At 43.2% G+C, this 23,129-nt stretch overlaps 1 protein-coding gene across 7 annotated transcripts in view; it reads left to right on the top strand.

Moving 5' to 3' along the window:
• The window catches only part of IL1R1 (interleukin 1 receptor type 1), a 75,664-nt gene that overhangs the window by 16,919 nt on the left and 35,616 nt on the right, over positions 1-23,129 (top strand). The window contains exon 1 of one of the 7 annotated variants that reach the window (XM_063616790.1): positions 21,587-21,894. The exons of 3 other annotated variants lie outside the window; for them this stretch is intronic. The gene's annotated coding sequence lies outside the window, so the exon portion shown is untranslated. Of the gene's footprint in view, positions 1-21,586; positions 21,895-22,167; positions 22,245-23,129 lie in introns of those variants that run through there. 3 more of the 7 variants (XM_063616792.1, XM_063616791.1, XM_055242050.2) reach the window with 3 other exon arrangements.

The following is a 23,129-nucleotide window of genomic DNA, read 5'->3' as shown; positions in this document are numbered from 1 at the left end:
TTACAAGCATGAGCCACCGCGCCCGGCGGTGCCTAGGAATTCTTGTCAGCTTCCTCCGCTTTGCCGGAGGCAGCCCCTGCAGCTGTGGAGCCGGGTGTCACTGAGCACTGCCTTCTGGAAGGGGACTGCCGTTTCCAGGCTGCTCCTCCGCCAGCCCGGTGGCTCAGTTTCTACTCCTTCTTCCAGAGTTGACCATCAGAGCTGAGTTCTTGCTTTCCTTCTTTCTCCTTCTGCAGATCTTCCCTCTAGCTCTACAGGAAGGGCCTCCCTGGCTGTGTGGTCAGAAGGTGTCCACTGTCCAAGTCCAGCCCGGCTTACTCTAGGGTTTATGGGTCCAGTCTTCCTCCATGACTCTTGAGATGTCAAGCCCCGTTTGGGGAATTAAAAAAATACCCTTTTCCCTCTCTCAAAAAAGCCTAGCCATTTTTTAAAACCACATTTTAACATCTCTGAAATTAGGATGCATCTTGTAGTGGGTAGTAGGTCCTAGTTATTTGGCAGCATTTTTTTTTCTTATTGTACATATTACAGCTAATGATATTTTTTCTGGGGCTATTGTCTTGCTATGGATTTGAACTCTATACTGGAGTTTAAAGCCATGCAACACCTTTTTTGTTCTCAGCCTTCATCTTCCTCACCTCAAGGTAATAGATGTCTCTCCTTTAAAGATGTGAAGCTGCCAGGCAACCAGAATCAAGAAAAGGGCAGCCCTGGAAGATATACATTTGTTTCATACATTCAGAAATAGGATTCCCAGTACCTAAGATCACCCTTTGAATCAATACACATGGGGTTGGACCACCTTAAGGCTATGGACTGGTTTCCATGCTATACTTTGAAATAAGGTCAAAGAAAAAATGTGTCCATCTCACAGGGGCCTGGCCTTCCTGGAAGAAGAAAACATACCGGTCAGTAAATAAGAATAGCTGGGCCCTTTGGCAGTTATAGATGTAATTTTCCACGAATAAGGCAGGATTGCATTCCACGCCTCTGTCTCATGAGAACATTATTAGTGTGAGACATGGAGAGACAGCATTTCTGAGTCAGGCCTGCTGAGATCCAGGCCTAAAACTTTTATACTGAAGTCAGAGTTTTCTGTGTCAGTTCTCTCTCTCCCCCTGTCTCCTATGCATACATGTGCACAGAATAATGAATGAGTGGATATGAAATAGAGAAGTGCTGTAACTGGCAATAGCAATTGAATCTAAAAAAACAGTTTACTAACATGCGTGAGTGCGGGGCACTCAGTTATGAGATGGTGATTTTAAGTACCAGGATCAGGTATGGGCCAGGTTTGTTCAAGTGAAAAATTGTCGTTAATATTCAGAAGGGCCTCGCGAAACCCAAGAGCAAGGACACAGCCATGTTTCTGGAAGAACTGGGACCAGCCCGGGAGGTTGTCTGCCAGGGTCTGAAGGAATCATTCTTCATTTCTTATCTCCATTCCTTGCTTTTCTCTCTCTCTCTTTGAAAACCAGCTTTCCTTGTTTTCAGAAAACACAGCCACTCTGCATCTCCCAAGTGGTGTTCAGAGCTAAGCACTTTGTTTTGACTCCACCTATAACACATAGGCATTAACTCCATGTATTTCAGTTTCAATGTAAAATTCTTGGGGAGAGCATGTGAATTCTGTAGCTTTGGGTCTAGCAAATACTCTTGGCCCCATCAGTCATGGCCAAGGTGTCTTTTAGGCCCATGCCTGTTGACTGAAGGCAGGGATCAGGGAAATTAGTTTACTTTAGTAAGAAATATAGGCATGCTGAGCAGATATCGACCGAGTAAACATCAACCCAAAGACATGGAAATCATGAAAGATGGAATGCAGTATACTCACTCTATTTCCTTAAGGTACTTCTGCATTCCGATGCAATGTTTGTTGATTCAAAGGATGATGTAATATAATGCCAAAGTTTTATCAGTCAGAGACATTTTACCGCACATGTAATAATTCCATGCTATCTTCATTATCTGTGAAATTGTGTTTGTATCTTATGGGACAAGTGTCATGAAACTCATTTTGAGAAGCAAGCTGAGATTTTGTAATAAATACATTTAGCTTTTTTTTGGAATGAGGTATACCCAGAGGTCCATGTTTAAAACAAATTAGAGTAAATCAAAGCAGAATTTACCATAAATATTAATGGTAAATGAAAAGGCTAGGGGAAATCTTTTTAAATTGTATCAAAATAATACTTTATTTATACATAGGACAGCCGCGGTGGCTCACGCTTGTAATCCCAGCACTTTGGGAGGCCAAGGCAGGCAGATCACCTGAGGTCAGGAGTTCCAGACCAGCCTGGGCAACATGGCGAAACCCCGCCTCTACTAAAAATACAAAAATGTTAGCTGGTTGTGGTGGCGTGCACCTATAATCCCAGCTACTCGGGAGGCTGAGGCAGGAGAATCTCTTGAGCACTGGAGGTGGAGTTTGTAGTTAGCCCAGATTATGCCACTGCGCTCCAGGCTGGGTGACAGAGTGAGACTCTTTCTTAAAATAAAATAAAATAAAATAAAATAATGTAACATGAATTCAATTGTAAAAAAAAAAATTCAGAAATATGCCTACAGCACCTCATATGGGCCTTTCTTGGTTGATAGAAAGGAATGAGACTTGGCAGAGATTAGGAAGGAGATGGTGAACAAGAGAGAGAAGGAGAGAGGTGAAAGGGATAGAAAGGGGAAGAGGGAGAGAAAAAGGGGTTTATCTGGTGAGATCACCGAAGTAAAGTACTCATACACTACCTCCTCTATTCTTGCAGCAGGGAAAGGTTAGACAAGGGTACTGTGGGAGCTGGCAGGCTGGCCACCTGTATTAGTCTGTTTTTGCACTGCTATAAAGAAATACCCAAGACTGGGCACAGTGGCTCATACCTGTGGTCCCAGCATTTTGGGAGGCTGAGGTGGGCAGATTGCTCGAGGTCAGGAGTTCAAGACCAGCCTGGGCAACATGGCGAAATTCCATCTTTACTAAAAATAGAAAAATTAGCCAGGCATGGTGGCGTGCCTGTAATCCCAGCTACTTGGGAGGCTGAGGCAGGAGACTCGCTTGAGCCCAGGAGGTGGAGGATGCAGTGAGCTGAGATAGCACCACTGCACTCCAGCCTGGGTGGTGACAGAGCAAGACTCCATCTCCCCCCCAGCCCCCCCAAAAAAAGAAATACCTGAGACTGGGTAATTTATAAGGAAAAGAGGTATAATTGGCTCACAGTTCCACATGGCTGGGGAAGTCTCAGGAAACTTATAATCATTGTGGAAGGGGAAGCAAGTGCATCTAACATGGTGGCAGGCAGGAGAAGTGAAGTGAGAGCACAGGAAAAACTGCCACTTGTAAAACCATCAGATCTGGCCGGGTGTGGTGGCTCATGCCTGTAATCCCAGCACTTTGAGAGGCCGAGGCAGGTGAATCACTTAAGGTCAGGAGTTTGGGACCAGCCTGGCCAACATGGTGAAACTCTGTCTCTATTAAATACAAAAATTAGCTGGGTGTGGTGGCCGGCACTTGTAATCCCAGCTACTCGGGAGACTAAGGCAGGAGAATCGCTTGAACCCGGGAGGCGGGGGTTCCAGTAAGCCGAGATTGTGCCATTGCACTCTAGCCTGGGTGACAGAGCAAGACTCTGTCTCAAAAAAAAAAAAAAAAAAATCAGATCTCCTGAGACTCACCCACTATCAAGGGAATAGCATGGGGGAAACCACCCCCATAATCTAATCACCTCCCATCAGGTTCTTCCCTTGCCACATGGAGATTACAATCCAAGATGAGATTTGAGTGTGGACACAGAGCCAAACCATATCCTCACCCTTGTGGCTTGCCAGGCTGATGGCTGGGAGCCTCTCATGGTGGCTCTTCCTCGGCTGCCACACAACTGTCTAGAGCCCATTGATTGTTTAGCATATGCTGCCTTTACTCTGTAGAGTGTCTTGCTAGGAAAACCACAGGAGAGAACATATTCTTGCAACTCCATCATCTTTGCATCAAGAATAATTCTTGTCTCAACAACAAACAAACAAACAAAAGAAACCAACAATGAAAATTCTTCATCATATTTGCATCAAGAGTAATTCTAACCTGGATTTAGATTGGCACAATGTCTCCTGTTCTTCTTGGTCATAGCTTTTGATAAACTTATTATTGTTTCATGGACTGGAAGCTTCCTGAGGAAGTGAAAGGGAGAGTTTCTGGCGTGGGTTGAGGACAGTCATGAAGGTATGTTCAGAATGAAGTCACATGTAGCAGTCAGGATAGACAGGCTGGCACTCAGGTGAGATACAAGGAAGAAGTGGGATCTCTAAAAGGGAGAAAGAAACACAGAATGTTGGGCCTTGTTAGGCCCTTCCAGCCCCATCGTGGCACTCACTGCTGGGGTGTCAGCTGACATGGTTAGGTGAAGTCCTCCTGGTGGTCTTGGGTGTAATATTTCAAAGCAGCGCTCACATTAATAAAAACAAGGTCTAATTAGTTGTCTGTGCTTCTAAATGAAGACTGAGGAATGCGAAGAGGGTCTGCAATACACAGTTTCCCAGGAGCCCATCCATGAACAAAACTCTTTTGTGATGCCTGGGATGCAATAAGACACGGAATTTGAAATGGTTCTCTCCAGAAGGCTTATTGCTGAGTAGGTCACAAACCATTGATGAGGAGTGGAATACAGTCAAGAGTGAATGAGTAGACAATCAGGAAAAATCAAAGAAAATAGTGTCTTCAGCTGCAACCATTACCTTTTTTGAGGGACTGATTAGAAGGTTTAGATCAGGGGTTCTTCAACAGACTTATAATGCTCTTTTTTCTTAATAACTATGTCATAATATCCCCTAAGTGAAATTCATTGACAACATAACCTACTTATGCATGATATTAAAAATTTAAATGTATTACCTTAGCTATAATGTAAAGAAGATATAAAAGGTAGTCCATATTCAGTTTCATACATACATGTGTAGACATGACTGAGCTAGAAGACAGAAAGAAGCTGTCAGATGCTTGAGCTATACACAGAGAAGTCTTTAATGCAGCAGCTGCAAATGCAGACTGAAACAGCTTGTGCCTCGCTGGAGAGCCAAATAGCATGAGTGGCATTGCTGTTGGGGATGTGATTTTTTTCCTCCCATGGTGAAAGATCTTTTATAAACTTTCAGAAGAAAATCAAGTTTAACTTGTCCTCAATTGACATGGTAGCTGCTTTTCTGGAAAATTTATACGTATTAAAACTGTGCAAAAAATACTTTGTGTTTATATGACAAACAGAGCTAGGCTTCAGACTCAGATTTTTGTCTCCATTGAGGTCTGGTGAGATGTTTGAAAGGTTTTATTTTTTTAAGGATAGAGGACAATTTGTTTTGCTGTGCTGTCCTAGGTATTGCAAAACGTCTAGTAGCCCCAACTTCTGCCTGGTAGATGCACACCCAACCAAAAATACTCCTGCTTGTATTTAAAACTCTCTTAGGTTATAGCTAATTCCCAGGCACTGTCTGTAGAGATTCTGCTCAGGTAGGGCTCTAGAATGTCCAAGAGGCTGCACAGCTAGGCATGGGAACCACTGATTCAAGCCATCCCTCTCTCTGACTCACCAGATCCCTCTGACATATCTTGGGCCAGTGGCTGTCCAGCCTGGGTTTGAAGGAGCTGGGTTTCAGTGAATAATGTCAGTAGGTTCAGTTCTTTTCCCAGCCCTTTTAATGCAGAGGCCCCCTTGTCAGCCTAGAAGGCTGTTCTAAGCTCCTGTGTAAACTCCTCTTGTGAACCCTTGGGTGTGGCCGTCCTGGAACTTGTTGACTGGTGATCCAGATTTCAGCCTCTCCCTTCTTTGCTTTGCCCAGTGTCATGTTCAGGCCCCCTGCTTTGTCAAAAGAGAGGAACACTTTGCCCTTGGTCTCAATCCTTTGAAGTTCCATTGGGTGAGTCAGCTCCCCACTTAGCTTCAGAAGGATCCAGGACAGGTTGTCCTAAAATTAATACCTGCACATTCATGGACAGTGCATGGTGAGAGGAGGCAAAGATGGCGGAGACAACTGTAACTGGTTGTGAAAAAGAGTTGAGGGAGAGAAGAGAAAATATTATTAAATGGAAGAGATTGAAAAATACTGAAATCAAGTGCAAGAACCTTTAATGGGCAGAGTTAAATGACACATTTATTTATCCAATAAATATATAAAATGCATCTACCACCTACTAGGCTTCATTCAAGACAATGATAATACAACAGTGTATAAAACAGACCAAAACCTACCCTCATGAAGCTTACATTCTAGAGGGGATAGACAGTTAATTAACAAGAACAAGAAGTAATATATATATAGTAAGTCAGATGGTGACACATGCTAGGAAGCCCCAGTAGGGACTTCAGGTAAGACAGAGATGTTTGTGTGTGTGTGTGTGTGTGTGTGTGAGTGCGTGTGTATGTGTGTGTATCCATGCAACATCCAATGATCTGGGATACCTATTTGGCAACAAGAGAGGAAAATCTCTTTGGCAATAGTGATTTGGATGTTAGTAGTATAGGAGGAATGAGAAAGCCATACTGCAATTATCAGGACAGGAAATGATTCAAGTTTGGATAGAACTTTTTAACAATGAAAAATGGAGAGAAACAAAACCACTTTGACATGGCAGTAATTAAATTTCTGAGTTTACGTAAAGAATCTTGTGAAACTTCTCATTGCAAGCCAACCTTTTGTTTCCTTTAAGTTCTGTATTATCTTTGAGTGTTTAGATTTCAATTCTCAACAGTTCTTCACATATTGACTGAGTTTGCTGTTCTATCACACAGAGATCAAGTTATTTATGCATTTTATACTTGGTTACTTTAGACTTGAGTATTTGTGTCGAAATACCCTCCTTTTTAAATGTGGTTTTGGTTGGTGCCTTTGGAATGAGGAATTTATCAGCTGTGGTGACTCTTATATATTCTGTTAGCCAGAAATACTAGCTTACTCTTTACCCGAAAACTCCCTATTCCAAAATGACATCACACTATGAATTTATGCCTAATGAAGCTCCAGTAACATTTGCTTATTTGCATAGTAGAAATACTGTCAGGTACGCGAATTTTCTGTAATTTTCTCAATACCTCTATGGTATTACTGAATAAGTATATTATGCTCATTTTATAAGTTCAAAGAGGCTGAGTATATAAATACCCAAATATAATGAATATTTGGCAGGTAATGATCATCTCTCTCACTGACTATGTTTAAATACTTTTTTATGTATTAACTTATTCTTTCAACAACCCAATAAGCTGGGGACTATTGGTAACATTATTTTGCCATCGAGGGAATTGAGGCGTAAGAGAAGTTAAGTGACTTGCTTAGTGCCACACAGATAGTATATAGTAGAGCTGGGATACATTTGGGGCAGTTGGGCTTCATTGCCTATGCTAGTCACCATCATTCTGCACTTCCTCTAGTTCTAGAGAGCAAATCTCAAACTCCTACATGTTTTAGGGTGATTTTTAACTTTACAAACAATGGCAGTGGTCAGTGGTAGAACAGTAAAAGGCAGCAATGTGAAGGGGGAAAACCGTCAGTTTTGGAGAGTGTGTTGGATCCTGGTTCAGTTATTTTACTTATTGGGTAATCTTGGGCCAGTTTCTTAACTTCTCTGGGATGTCTGTTGCTGTCTACAAAACAAGAGTAGTAGCCAGTGTGGTGGCTCACTCCTGTAATCCCAGAGTTTTGGGAGGCTGATACAGGAAGATCACTTGAGGCTGAGAGTTTGTGCCCAGCTTGGGCCACATAGCAAGGCCCTGTCTCTAAAAAATAAAAAAGTAAACAATAAATAAGCTGGATGTGGTGGTCCAGGCCTGTGGTCCCAGCTACTTGGGAGGCTGAGGTGAGAGGAATACTTGAGCCCAGGAGATTGAGGCTGCAGTGAGCCAAGGTGGTGCCACTGCACTCCAGCCTGGGTGACAGAGTGAGACCTTGTCTCAACAACAAACAAAAAAAAGAAATCAACAACGAAAACCCCCAAAACTTACAAAAACAACAACAACAAAAAAAACAAAACCAAAACAAAAACTCCCTCCCAAACAAAAGTAGTAATACCATTCATGGTTATGAGCATTAAATGTGATGTCCTATTAAAGTCTCTAAATCATGGTCAGGAACCTGATAGGTGCTTGAAATCTAGATATTTCATTCCTACATAAGGGCCAATTATTGAGCATAGGTCAGATGAACAGTTAAGAAAGCTGTGGTGCAGTAAATTGGAAAGGGAATTGGTGATTTTGGGGAATTCAGGGCAGGATTTGTACCCCCTAAAGGAGCAGTTCAAATCTCAATGATGACTTAGGACGTAGGTCCTTATGAGGAACCTGACAGGGGCTGCTGTGCTGTGAAGTATTGCTTTGAAATCGGGGTCAGGGGTGAAGCAGCTGTTGACGACGGTGCCCCTCTCTTCTGACCTCTTGGTCTGCCCTTTCTTCTTGCTCCTAGGTAGACACTTTCATGAACTACGCAGTGGTCTCAGAGGGCTGCAGAAGCTTTATGTAGAGCAGACGTTCTCAAAGTTTAGGTCTAAAGACCCCTTCACACCCTTAAAAACTCTCCAGAACTTTAAAGAGCTTCTGTCTATCTGGTTAATTCTGTTGATATTAACCACATTACACATTAAAACTGAGAAATTAAAAAAATAAATTTTTAACAATTATTTAAAAATGCCGATAAACTCATTGCCTGCTAACATAAATCTCTTTTATAAAAACAATTATTTTTAAAAAACAAAAGTATCAAAAAGAACTACTTTTTTTTACTTTGTTTACATTGTTCTGGAAATCTCTTTAATGCTTAGCTTAACAGAATACAGATAAGTTCTCATATCTGCTTCTGCATTCAATGTTGGAGAAGTTATACATCATGCAGTCTCTGGAAAAGTCCACTGTATATGTGTATGAAAAAGACACATACCATGTTTGAATTATTATGAAAGTAGTTTTGACCTTGAGGATTCTGAAAGGATCTCAGGAACCTTTGAGAACTGATAATATAACATATCTTTTTCTTGGTAATAATGTTTTTGAACATTCTCAGTATTCCCTCTCAGCTTCCTCCTGGTGCCTGTGTTCAAGCAGTCACAATTGCTAATGATTCTTCTTGCAAAATTCTTAGGTTTGGCAACCCTGGAGATAGTAGATTTGACCTTTAGCTGTCTCCCTCACTCTTGTCTTTCCTTTTTCCTTGACAGCTGTTCTTTCCTGTTCACTCTTGGTGGCGCAACCTTGGGAGGTTTTCCATCCAGGCTGGTGCGTCTTAACTTCTCTCTCTGCCTCTAGGGCCTGACAGCTGCCAGGCTGTCCTTTATCTGACATTGTTTACAGTTTACTTCCTTCCCCCAAAGTCTTGGTTTTGACTAAAATGTATTAATTCTTGGTTATGTTTTATAAAGATATCAAAAACTTTTTCGATCAAAGTTTAAAAAAGAATTTGCCGGGCGGGGGTGGGCATGTGTAAAGAATCTCAGGCATCTTCACTGATGAACTTCAGAAACTATGTCAGTAGATTTCTGATGCCAGCCAGGATTGAGTAATAGGCCCTAGATTTAATTTCTCGTAAGAAACAACTAAATTACTGGACAAAATATACAAAACCAGGGTTTTTAAGAATTGAACATCAGCTAAGGAAGGACAGTGATCCCCGAGAGGCAGAAAACAAAGCCCTATGACTTCTCCTGCTTACTGATGTGAGAGTTTCCAGGCCATGGCACAGGGAAGGGTGACCCAGGCAGAGTCCAGTGAACTTCCTGACTTGCTGAGACAGAGCTGAGAGCCAAGGGAGATCAAGGAAGCTACAGTTCACAGGAAAGGAGACAGCTACAGAGAGGAAGAGCTTCAAAGCTCTTCAGTGCAGAGGGTCCCATTCAAGAATTCGGCACACCTGTGCATGTGAAAAGACTACCCAAAGTCAGAAAAAGCACCTCCCTAAAAGATCAGATGAAATAGTGGACAAGAGGATGAATAATTTCTATTCTCACCAGCTAGACTGGAAAGTCTCATAATTCATAGGGATTTGTTAGAGGACTCTGAAGGGTCAAGCTTCAGAAGTGGGATAAAATGAGTCCTAAAGTGGATGGTGCTGTGGTCCTGTCTGCCGAGTCTTAAAAGCAAGATCCAAAAGAATCAAACTATTCTCAATAACTCAAATGCATGCCAAGACACAAAAATATTCAGCCTTTAACAAGTTAAAATCCACAATGTTTGACATTCAACCAAAAAATTACCAGATATGCAAATAAGGATGATAATAATGCAGGGGAAAATGAGTCAAAACCAAGCAAGAACTAATAGAGATGTTAGAATTAGCAGACAAAGACATGGAAACAGTTGTTATAACTGTATTCCATAAACACAGAGGTAAGTAGAGAAACAAAAGATGTGAAAATGCCTGCGTCTAACTTCTAGAGATAACAACTACAATTGCTGAGGTAAAAAAATGACTGGATGAGATTAATAGCAGATTAGATATTGCAGAAGAATAGATTAGTGAACCTAAAGACATAACAATAGAAACTATAGAAAAAAACACAGAGGAGGAAAAACAAACAAGTAAAGAAGAGAGCATCACGAAACAGTGGGAAAATTTCAAGTCACCAAATACACGTGTAATGGGAGTCACTCAAGGGAAAAAGGGAGTGACAGAAAAAATATTTGAAGAAATAATGGCCAGGGCTTTTCCAAGCTGAACTGAAAATTACAAACTCACATACACAAGAAGTTCAGTGAACCTTAAGAAACTTGAGGACAAACACATCATTTCATCATAATTAAATTTCTTAAAATCAGCAATAAAGAAAAAAATCTTAGAAGCCTGAGGGAAAAAATATGCCTACCAAGAAACAGCAGTGACACAGATGGTAGCAGATTCCTCATAGAAACAGTGCAAGCTAGAAGAGTTTGGAGCATGATCTCTAACATACTAAAGGAAAAAACTGTCAACCAAGAATTTTATACACAGTGAAAATATCTTTCAAAAACAAAGACACAGTAAAACCATTTCAGATATATAAAAGCTGAATTAATCACCAACAGACCTGCACTACAAAAATGTTAGAAGAAATCCTTCAGACAGAAGGAAAAGGATACTAGATGGAGATCTGGATCTTCCAAAGGATAGAGCACCAGAAATGCCAAATTATTATTTAAATGTCTTTAAATGAAAATTATTTAAACAGAAGTAATAATGATGTAGTGTGAGGTTTATAGGATATGTAAAAGTAAAATGAATGACAAAATAGCACAAAGGCCAAGCAAGAGAAAATGAACCTATACTATTGTGGGGTTCTTATATGTAGGGTGATACAGTATCATTTATAGGAACATTTTTAGCACTAAATACCTGTTTTAAAAAGAAGAAAATTGTCAAATTGGTGACCATAGCCTCCACCTTAAGTAACTAGAAAAAGGAATAAATTACACACCAAACAAGCAAAATATAAGACATAATAAAGATCAAAGCAGAAAGCCACTAAATAGAAAACAGAAATACAATCAAGGACATCAATGACACCAAAGCTTTGTTGTCATTTGATGACACCTTTGAGAAGATCAATCCAATTGATAAACCTTTAGCTGGATTGATTGTGGATTAAAAAGAGAAGACAGAACAATCAATGGTAGGAACTAGGTGATATCACTATACTACACCACAAATAGTAAAAGAATAATAAGGGAATACTAGGAACAAAATTAGGCATAAAACATATACATTTAGATGAAATAGATAAATTCTTTGAAGGACCCAAGCTACCAGCTTCATTCAAAAAGAAATAGATGACTTGACTAGCCCTCTATCTACTAAAGAAATTGAATTTGTAGTTAAAAATCTTCCCACAAGGCGCGGTGGCTCACACCTGTAATCCTAGCACTTTGGGAGGCTGAGGCAGGAGGATCACGAGGTCAGGAGATCAAGACCATCCTGGCTAACACAGTGAAACCCCATCTCTACTAAAAATACAAAAAATTAGCTGGGCATGGTGGCGGGCACCTGTAGTCCTAGCTACTAGGGAGGCTGAGGCAAGAGAATGGCATGAACCCAGGAGGCGGAGCTTGCAGTGAGCCCAGATCGCGCCACTGCACTCCAGCCTGGGCGACAGAGCAAGACTCTGTCTCAAAAAAAAAAAAAAAAAAAAAAAAATCTTCTCACAAGGCAAATTCCAGGTCCAGATAACACGTCTTGCGAATTCTACCAAACATTTAAAGAAAATATAATAGTAATTCTGCTCAAACTCTTCCAGAAAATTGAATAGGAGTAAATGCTTCTCAACTCATGAGTTCTCCCCAACTCTGTGAGGCTAATATTACCCAGATATCAAAACCAAACAGGACATTACAAGGAAAGTACAGACCAGTATTCCTCATGAGCATAGATATAAAATTCTAAACAAAATAGTAGTAAATCAAATCCAACAGTATATAAAAAAGCTAATGCATCATGACCAAATAGGTATTATCCCAAGAATGTAAGGTTGGCTTAGCATTGGAAAAATCCATAAATGTAATTCACTGTATTAGTGAAACTAAAAAAAAAGAAAAACAATCATATAATTGTCTCAACAGATGCAGAAAAAGCACTTGGCAAAATCCAACATCTATTCCTGGTGAAAACTCTCAGCAAACTGAGAAGGAAACTTCTTCAACCTGATAAGGGATGTGTACGAAAGGTCTACAGCTAACATCATACTTAATGAAAGCTATCCTCCTAGGATCAGGAACAAGGCAAGAACGTCCACTTTCCTCACTTCTGTTTAACATTGTATTAAGGGATCTAGCTGGTGCCAAAAAAAAAAAAAAAAGTCAAGATGTGAAATAAAAGGTATCCAGATTGGAAAAGAAAAGAAATTCTATTTGTAGACAACATAGTGGTCTATGTAGGAAACACTATGGAATCTATTAAAAATCTACTAGAATTAATAAGTGAGTTTTGTAGGTTATAAGATCAATATACAAAAATCAGTTGTATACTTGTATACTAGCAATGAGCATTCAGTAATTGAAATTTAAAAACAATAGCCTTCACAATAGCATCCAGTAATATGAAAAATAGGAATAAGTCTGGCCAAAGTTATGCAAGATCTGTATGTGAAGCGGTGGTGATGGCAGAGACTATTCTGCCCCCGAGCCCATGATGTGCCTGACACTGTTCTTGTTGGTGTTCTCTGCACTCTACCCTTCCTGGCTTAGGCTGCTCTCTCTGCAGTCTGTTTCAGGGTCTTTCCAAATTACCAGCTTTTTCTGGGTCCTTCAGATACCTGCCTCACTACTTTCTTTCTTTTCTTGAAACAGAATTTCGCTCTTGTTGCCCAGGCTGGAGTGCAATGGCACAGATTTCGGCTCACTGCAACCTCTGCTTCCCAGGTTCAAGTGATTCTTCTGCCTCAGCCTCCCGAGTAGCTGGGTTTACAGGCATGTGCCACCACGCCCGGCTAATTTTGTATTTTTAGTAGAGACAGGTTTTCTCCGTGTTGGTCAGGCTGGTCTCGAACTCCCGACCTTAGGTGATCCGCCCACCTCGGCCTCCAAAAGTGCTAGGATTACAGGCATGAGCCACCACGCCTGGCCTGCATCACTACTTCCAAGAAGATAGCAGAGAAAACAGAAAAAGCAATCAATACTTTCTCAATCACCATGTTCTTCCTGAGGGTCTCTCCTTTTCTTGAGACTGCAGAAGGAAGAAACTATCATCCTAGTAAACTTGTGGCTTTCCTCTTCATTTAAACTTTTACATGCTGGGAATCATTCTTCATGCTCTTAGGAAAACCTGGGTTCTGGGTGCATACCTACACCTGCTTTTCACGGGCATCTTCTAATTTAGAGACTGTTTCCCTGTGTCATTTTCATGCCCAGATTTAGCTGGGATTTTGCTAGGTTATTTACAAGCACATAGTTAATATGTCAAAGGAACAGGGCAGAGGACCATAACTCATTTTTTTTTCTTGGAGAATAAACAAAAAGGAATGACAAAAATGTAGAACACGGTAAGATTTTACAATTTTATTGGCTAATGTAATGCTATCTAAAATCTGTTTTTTTTTTAATCAAAAGGTAATAAACACTCTGTTGCTGATTTTATGACCCTATGCCTGGGAACCACAGTGTTGCCTCTGCTGGATATCACTGTGGGGACAGCAGAACTTTGTGGGCGGTACCTACAATAAAAAATGCTTTACACTCTTTGTAGCTGACTGCTTCTGACATTCTGAGCATTGATCGAGTTGCCTATGAGTGTTTTGGGACAGGGGATGAAGACACTCCTCACCCCTACAAAGTACATGCATTCCTATCTCTGAAGCTCTTACATTTACTTTCACTAGAAAAATTAGAATATGGGCACAAATCCATGTATATACAAAGTATTATGTTAATGAATATAACAATTATTATTCAAACTGAGAACCTAATATACAGAGGACATGTGAGAGCAGGTAGGATTTGATCAAGCAATGAAATACAGAATGAATGATCAGCTGATTGATCAAAAGGAAAGAGGAAGAGTGTGAAGAAGATTCTTGCTCGAGTATGAATTTAAAATGACCAGATTGTCCATTTTGGATGAAGACTGGCTTTCCAGAGAAGGACTTTTGTTCTAGAGTCCCTGAATTATCTAAACCTTAAGCAGCTATGTCCAATGAACATTTTGTGGTGAAGGAATGTCCTATATCTGTTCTGTCTAATATGATAGCCTCTAGCAATGTGTGGGTATTGAGCTCTTGAAATGTGGCTAGTGCAACTAAGGGATTACATTTTTTATTTCATTTAATTTAAAGTAATTTAAATAGTCACATGTTTCCAGAGGCTACATGAATTGGATAGCACAGATCTAGAGGAATAAAAGGGAATCCAACAGCCACCTTCTGAGACCCCATGCCTAAGTCACACTCAGGGGACCTCTGTCCAAAATCTTGTCCAGTTCTGGGTCCTAAGTCTTTCATGCCATTACTGGGGAATTCACATGATCGGCTTCTATTATTCTCTGTCTCAGGAGGACTCAAGATCCAGTGGCTTTGGCCTCTGAGGACAAACGAGCTTGTATTCTAGATGGTATGCTGAGCTTTTCAGCAGGTCTAACTATCCCAGAGTAGGAACAACTCAGCACTGCCATCCAGGCTCTTAAGACAGTAATTTACCCATGATAGTGCAAGAAACAAAGAAGGAATCAGTGGTCCTATCGCCTCTTCTCCCAGTCCCTGGGCCTGAGGCAGAGAACTTTCCTAGCTCCCATTCTCCCTCAGGGCAGTCATGGATAACAGTATTTTTTTTTCTTTTCTTTTTTTTTTTTGAGACGGAGTCTCACTCTGTCACCCAGGCTAGAGTGCAGTGGCATGATCTTGGCTCATTGCAACCTCTGCCTCCCGGGTTCAAGCGATTCTCTTGCCCCAGCCTCCCAAGTAGCTGGGATTACAGGTGTGCACCACCATGCCCAGCTAATTTTTTGTATCTTTAGTAGAGACGGGGTTTCCCCGTGTTGGACAGGCTGGTCTCGAACCCCTGACCTCATGATCTACCCTCCTCGGCCTCCCAAAGTGCTGGGATTACAGGTGTGAGCCACCGTGCCCGGCTGGATAACAGTAATTCTTGATGGAAAGCCATTCACCTATTGCTGAGCTGTTGCCAAGTTGTTTGTTCTGAAGAAATACAAGAGGAATGGTTGGATGTGAATGTAATAGTTGGACATTAGGGAAATGATTAAACAAATATGGCACTCCTGCGTCTGACCAGATTTTTCTTTTTCCTTTGCTGATAGTGGCCTGCTCTTCACTCTTCCAAGTATCTTTACTAGTGGAGACTTACTTCTCATGGGCTGTGTTAGTTTCCAGAAAATCATTGAATAACAACACCAGAAACAAAATCATTCTAGTTAGCATTTCCTTAAAAGTACATAGTTATAGCTACTTCTTTTACTCAAAATAGTATATTCAAAACTAAACCTATTTGACCATCTCATAGCTCTCAGTTTTTGTTTGCTAGTCATAATAATAATCTTAAGAAAGCCCTTTGTAATTGGACATTGCTCAGAGGTGATGCTGGAGAAGGGAGGATAGGTGTTGTTTAATTCTGAGACACCTTGCATGCTAGACTGAAGTTATATGGTACAAGATAAGCCATGGAGAACTATGATACATTCCTGAGTATAGTCATTGTTTTGATGATCTATTATTTTGCTACAATCTACCCTGAAACTCGATGACTCAAAACAACAGTGTATTATTATCTCTCATGATTTTGTGGGTTGATGAGGCTCAGCTAGGTGGTTCTCATTTGGGGCCTGTCATGCAGATGTAGCCAGACAACCACTAACTAGAGTTGACTGGCCCAACATCCAAGATGGTGCACTCCCATGGCTGGAATGTACTTTGGCTGACAGCTGGGGCTGTGGATTGGAGCACCTGTACGTGGTCTACATGTGGCTTGAGCTTCCTAACACTATGGTGGTCTTGGGACAGTCATGGTACTTACCTGGCAGCTCTGGGCATCAAGACTGAGTGTTCTAAGAGGCCCAGGAAGAACCTGAAAGCCTTTTTATGATTGAGCTCAGAAATCCCAGAAAGTCAATTCCACCATATTTTATTGGTTGAAATTGTTTGAACAAGTCACTAAGCCAGTCCAGATTCAAGAGGAGGAAAATTAGACTTTACCTCTAAATTAGATGAGGAGCAAAGAATTTGCAGTTATCTTTAGTTTACTACATTGATCTTATTAAAAGGAAGCCACCTAGAGAAAATACATTGACAGTTATATTCAGAAAGATTAAAAGGTTGAAAGGCTCCAACACGAAAATCTAGATTTTGGAAATTGCTTGTGTAAAAGGAAAAGTGACAAAACTTAGAGACCAATTACAAAAAATTGCAGAAAGCCAAAGATTGGTGTGACTGTGTGGAATTACAAGGGAAAGAGTATTACATTTAAGAATAAGTTTAAAAAGGGTTGTATTCTTCTTACATGTCTGGCATACGATGGAGCACAGAGGTTAGAACAGGCACTTCTTGGATGATGGGAAGGGCTGCCTTTTGGGTGACCATAGACAGTTCACTTCCTGGTGCTTCAAATTTTATGTGTTAAAGCAATCAGAAGCCAGTGGCATGAGAGACAGAGGCCACCAATCTGGTTCTGTTAAGTGCAACAGTACTTGGATGTCGCCAAGTCTATTGGCCTCTGGAACTTACTGTGCTATATCTGTTAACATGGGAAAAACCAGGTGCAAGAAGCCTCTTTCAGTCATTTGCCTTCATTGAGCAAGATTCAAGCTGGAATTAGAACAAACAGTTGGCTGGTCTGCCTGTCACTTATGTCTTATATCCCTCCTCTTATTAAGGAGGTTAAGAAATGGTTTTTGCCTATGACTGTCTTATGAAATATGTCACACTTTCTCATCAGCTCTTATTTCCTGTTCACATGTGGCTTTCTGGTTGGTAAAGTTCTTATTAAATCAGAGGAATTTGAATGGAAAGATGATCATAGTAGCCCACCACCAATTGCCTAGGGAAAGGGAGAGTGTTGAGTAGATTGAAACTGAGAAGTTGTAGTGAGAAAAAGTAAGGCGAAATGTAGATAAGAAAATAGTTACTTGAAAGTCAGCAGATGGAAAATTTATGAGAGGAGTGAAAAAAAACCTAGGCTGTAGAAGGAAGTCCATCTAGGACAGTGGTTTCCAATCCGTGTTGTGGTTCTGTGAGGGTTTACCGGCAGTGCCATAAATAACAAAAATATGTGCAGCAAATTAAGAATCACAGAGGCCCTCTGTGCAAAAATGTAATTTTCTTTATTTCTTTATAATTGAAGCCAACTTGACTTAGGAATTCTCATTTCCACCTGATGGTAGAAAAAGATCTCGCTAATTTAGAGTTGTTTTGTCTCCACTGGTTCAAACTCAGTCTCTCTGGGGATAGTAACACAATCTCTTCAGAATTCTTTCCTTCCAAACCCTGCATTTGCTTTTTCTGAAGGATCAGTGGAGTTCTTTGGGGGTGGTGGGGCTGAAGTGGACCGAGCTGAAGAATGGTTGTCCTGGTGTCCCGGGAGGGGTTCTGGTCCATGAGTTGTCCTCTGTTCTTGAAAACTTCAGCTAGGACCATGCTTGTCCCATCAGACTAAGTCCAAGGGCTCTTTGGTCTTCTTAGCTTCTTCACTGCCCCCTTTGAGTGTCTGAGGACTCTCAGCCACTTTACTTGAACACTCTGGGATGCACTGGACTTTTCTCAGGGCAGCCTGTCCTGAGGCCCAGGCATATCTGCTGCTAGGCCTGCTCTTTGGCTCAGGCCATGTTGGACACGGGCTTTGCTATGACCCTGGTGGTGTCCAGAACTAGGCTGGGAAGCCAAGTGGCATTCCTCTCTTCCAGTCTTCTCCATCAACCTCTTCACTCAGGAGGAGGCCAGATGATGCAGTTTGGATATTTGTCCCTGCCCAAATCTCATGTTAAAATGTAATCCCCAATGTTGGAGGTGGGGGCTGGTGGGAATTGTCTGGATCATGGGGGTAGATCCCTCATGAATGGCTTGGGCCATCCCCTTGGTGATAAGCGAGCTTTTTCTCTGAGTTCACATGAGAGCTGGTCATTTAAAAGTGAGTGGCACCTCCCGCACCTCTCTCTCGCTTCCTCCTGTTCTGGCCATGTGACGTACCTGCACCTCCTTCACCTTCTGCCATGATTGTTAGTTTCCTGAGGCCTCCTCAGAAGCCCAACAGATGCCAGTGCCATGCTTCCTGTATAGCCTGTAGAACCATGAGAGAATTAAATCTCTTTTCTTATAAATTACCCAGTTTCAGGCATTTTTTTATAGCAATGTAGGAATGGCCTAATACATCAGGATTTCTCTTATTAGGTGGTGCTGAATAGTGGAAGCTCTGAGTCACTCCTCAGAGAACTTTCAGGGTCTAGTAAACAGCAGCCTCCTCCCTCTGCTTCTCCCCTTCCCACCTGCTGGTCAACTCTGTTCCTTGGAGTGGGAACAAAAACAAATAGCTTTACATTACCATACATTCTTCTGTACTCCATGGTTTATGATATAAACTTTATGGTCTAAGTTGTCCAATACTTTGGCTTTGGAGGTTCAAGGAAAAAAAGCATAAAATACTTCTTCTTTCAAGCCTAGCCTTAATGTTTATAATGGACAGTCTTTCAAAATGTCCTGCCACATGGGCCATAGGAGATGTTTTATTTTTCAGGCATTGGATTATGTTGTGTCAGTCAATATGATTTTGTTTCATGTGCATTATCAGAAACTCTTCCCAAAGAGGGTCTTGGGATCTGATCAGCTAGACAGGCGGAGGAGAAACTGAAAATCCTCAGGGGACAGGGTCTCATTTAAGTGTCTGAAAGATAAGCATTTCAGAGGTGGGAGGGAGACACCCCGGAAGGTGTCCAGAGGCTAAGAATGATATTTCTGTTTCTTGTAAGTTTTTGTCCAAGATGTGGACCATTGGATTGCATCACTAGTATACAATGTCAGTGTAAGCGGCAGGCTTTACACTAAAAGATGTTGATGTGCTCAGAGCATTTTTGTGGTGCTGAGACCAGAGCAGATAGGGATACAGGGATGACAGTCTCCACCTTATGGGAGCCTCCTACCCAGGGGATGGAGTGAGACAGGCAGGCACACCTGTTATCCAAGGAAAGGAAATAAAGGGAAGGAGAGAGTCAGTGAAAGTGGTCAGGATGGCTGAGTGAGGGAGAAGGTGACTTCAAGGTCCCAGATAGAATAGTGGTTATAAGGTGAGAAAGAGGAGGTCTTCCAATTCCATTTCTGTGTTGGGAGGGTGTTTGAGAGTCCCACCTGGGTCTAGAGGCCTGCATGTCTAGCAGGACACTGGGTAGGAGTGGCTGAAAGGGGACAACACTTAAAAAAGACAAAAATTATGGATTTTATTTCTACATGATTGCACAAATAAATTTCACTTTCTACTTGTAAACTGCTTAAAAACCTTTATTATGAAAATGGAAAGACGAATTTATGTTCAACATCATAGTGCTTCTGGGCTTGTTCCACAGCATTCAGCCAGGCCCACCTGCTGTAGCTTTCAGAACTGCCATTTGGACATGTGGTTGAAGTAGCCTTCAGTTGGAGGATTCACAGTAATGGCATCACTGTGGGAGCTGAGAGGAATAACTGCTTGCAACCCTAGCTGTGCACTGGAATTACCTGGGAGCTTTAAAAACACTGCCTTTTGGGCCTCAGCCCCAGAGACCCTGATGTGACTGATCTGAACACAGGAGTGTCATGTCCTCCCGTGATTCTGAGTGGAGTCAAGGCTGTGAGACCCTCTGCTGTATAAAGGAATATTGAGAGCTGGGATTATTAAGGAATTCTCATAATGCTACGTCACTGGCCTCTGATGTAAGCCTGCTTTCTCAAGAAAAAGGAACCATAAAAGCTTCTGGAAACAGATTGTTTAAGAATGAGAAATTGTCATCATGCCAGGTTGCAAGACAGCTTTTAGGGCAGATGAGCTTCTACTGCTCATTCCTTCATCTTTTCCTTCCAGCCTGGATTTGTCCGGGGACAGCTGAGGCTCAGGTTACCTCAATTCTTGAGTTTCTAAAGAGGCATATCCAGGGGTGGGTTAGGAGAACAAGAGCCTGCCCAGTCTGAAAGAGATGCAGGAAGGGGCGGTGTGTATTAGAAGGAAGGAAGCTATCATCATTTATTAAAACTCTTCTTGGAGGGATGGCCCATGAAGACCTCCAAGCAAGCTGGAGGGGCCAGTCCCTTGCTGAAGACTAGCGAAGTGGAGGGGGAAAGCCCGAGGGAGCTGCGGACTCGACCACTGCACCCTCCCTTCCTCTCCCTGCAAGGAGCCCAAGGTGTGATCCTGCCAGGCGTTCGCTGCATGACCTTGGCCATCCTTCCGTTCCCCTGGGTGTGAATTCTCATTGGCAAAGTGAGCTGGTGGGCATAAGTGGGTTTTAAGTTCAAAATTTTAAAAACCCTGTCTGCCCCCAAGTGTGGTATCAAGATTTTATAGTATGACACTTAAATTGCTTTTTTCATCCGGGCGCATAACAGCAACAATGAAACTAGCAGATAACGCGTGAGTAGCATCAGCTCTGGGCCTGGCACTATTTTATATGTATTAGCTCATTTTTTTTTTTAAACTGTTCTCAACCACTCCATGAGATGAGTGCTGTTATGATCCCTTTTCACAGAAGAGGAAACGGAGGTACAAAGAAATTAGTGCACAAAGCCAGTCGGAGAGAGCCCGGGGCCAGGCACCAAGCTCCAGAGGTCGCTCTGGCGAGCGTTTGCTTCGGGATTTGATGCCCTGCAGTCGCCAACTCAATTCGCGGGTCGCAGCCAGGCTCCATGGGGGTAGTAGAGCCAGGTCGTGGTGGCTAGGTGAGTTGTCTCAACTAACTCTAGTGGAGCCGCCGCAGCCCTGGAGGAGCCGGGGCGCGACTCGGGAGCGCGCGGCAGCTCTCCAATACTTTGGAACCGGCGGGACCCCTGCGGGCTGCCAGGGGCAGGGGCGGCGTCGGGAGGGGTCTGTCCAGCCGCGCCTGCTCCTCCGGGTGGAGAGTTGGGGACACCCGGCCAGCTCGCTCGCAGCCCGCAGACTGGCCCAGCCGAGCAGTCTCCGCCCGCTCCCCGCCCCCGCAGCGGCGGGGCTGGAGCCAGAACCGCGCCCGGCAGTTCCCGGCCGCGAGGGCGGGTGAAGCTTGTGCCCGGCGCCCGGAGCCGACTCGGAGCGCGCGGCGCCGGCCGGGAGGAGCCGGAGCGCGGCCGGGCCGGGCAGTGGGGGCGCCGGCCTGCCCCGCGCGCCCCAGGGAGCGGCAGGAATGTGACAATCGCGCGCCCGCGCCTCGAAGCACTCCTTGCTCAGCTCCTAGGGCTCTCGCCCCGCCCCTCCGAGCTGAGCCGGGTTCCGCCCGCGGCTGGGATCCCATCACCCTCCACGGCCGTCCGTCCAGGTACGGGGACTAGGTAGGGGTGAGACGGACCGCAGCCTTGACACCTTTGAGTCCCCCGTTCTGCAGGACGCCGTGAGCGTCCTCCCTAAGTTGCACATGGTTGTCAGAGTGTGTTGTGTAAGAAGGGGTTGGCGGTGAGGTCTGCCTGTGTGTGTTTCCTGTGTGGAGCGGGAGTTAACGTTGTTCAGGTCGTTTGAAGGAACTTGCCGATTGTTCTGGAGGGGGGATTCTAGGTAGGTGTGTGACTTCCCGTGTCAATGGCTTTCAGGTTTTCTATCCGGCTGCGTTCTACAGGTTCAGGAGCGTCCCTCTTAGAGGTTAGGCTCAGGACCATCAGTCTCCTTAACAAGGTAAGGGCTGAGGCCTTAACCACACTGGGGAGGGTAACTTGTTGCCCCTCCAGATAAAGGGTGGTGCTAGGGAATGTAGCTACAAGCAAGTTGGCGCTGAGAAGACACTCATTATTTACAACAGGCATGCCCAGCACTTTACAGTTTATAAGGCCCTTTACAGCGACTGGTCTTTTATCCTCCCTACAGTCTTGTGAGGAGGGTGCTGTCATCACCCCTGTTTTACAGCGGGGGAAGCAGAAGTTTAGGTGACTAACTTGTTGGAGGGTGATGTCCTGAAGGAGGGTAAGACCTCTGCATCCAGCCCCCTCTGTCTTCCCTCCCACTCGTCCCTGCCTGCCAGGGCTTTCTCCTCTGCGCTGCCGGGAGGAAGGAAGGCCTCTGGGAAGGCATGCAGATGCTGGCTCCTGCTTGGCTGTCTCTACACTGCGTTATCTTTGGGGCAGGGTAGCTTCTCAGATGGGCACATTCCTGTGATTTAGCTTTACATTCTAGGAACTGAGGCAAGGGACACCATGAACTTGGGCTCCTGATGTCATGGAGCAAGGGTCCATTCGTCACGGGAATGTGATGGATGTCTCAGTCGCTGCTGTTTGGTGCCAGGCTTCTGGAAATTGAATGTATGAAACAGAACTCCATGACTATTGATGAGCTGAGGAAAGCCAGAGGTGGCATGGGGACGTTCACTGTCCTTTTTGCCATCCAGTTTACCAAGCGGCTGTTGGCATTGTTTTCTTTCTCAATCCCTTCTAATTTATTGTGTGATATCTCATTTGATATTTCGTTTACTATTCTGTATTCATATCCGACGTTAACTTTTATGCTAGACAGAAAGGCAGAGCCTTCGAGAATGGGGTTTGCTGGGGCAGGGGTGTGGAACTCTGA

Source organism: Symphalangus syndactylus, chromosome 14 (assembly GCF_028878055.3).
Source record: "Symphalangus syndactylus isolate Jambi chromosome 14, NHGRI_mSymSyn1-v2.1_pri, whole genome shotgun sequence".
Lineage (NCBI taxonomy): Eukaryota > Metazoa > Chordata > Mammalia > Primates > Hylobatidae > Symphalangus > Symphalangus syndactylus.
Note: the sequence above shows the minus strand (reverse complement) of the source record. Positions and strands in the feature narration are given on the sequence as shown.